General features: G+C 42.8%; 1 pseudogene; it reads left to right on the forward strand.

Annotated features, from left to right (window-relative positions):
• Nucleotides 1-257, forward strand: part of LOC102770388 — a 14285-nt pseudogene that overhangs the window by 12560 nt on the left and 1468 nt on the right.

Raw genomic sequence — 257 nt, forward strand, 5'->3', positions numbered from 1 at the left:
GGGGTAGGGTGTGGAGGGGGGGGGGGCAGGGGGCAGCGTGGGGATAAGGACACATGTGTAATATCTTAATCAATAAAAAATCTATTTTAAAAAATGGGCAAAGAATCTATCTAGACGCTTTTCAAATGAGGACATTCAGAAAGCCAAGAGACATGTAAACATGCTCAAAGTCACTAATCATCCTAGAGATGCAACTCAAAACAACAATGAGGTACCACCTCACACCTGTCAGAATGGCTATCATCAACAAATCACAC

This window comes from Myotis davidii, unplaced genomic scaffold (assembly GCF_000327345.1).
Source record: "Myotis davidii unplaced genomic scaffold, ASM32734v1 scaffold2121, whole genome shotgun sequence".
Lineage (NCBI taxonomy): Eukaryota > Metazoa > Chordata > Mammalia > Chiroptera > Vespertilionidae > Myotis > Myotis davidii.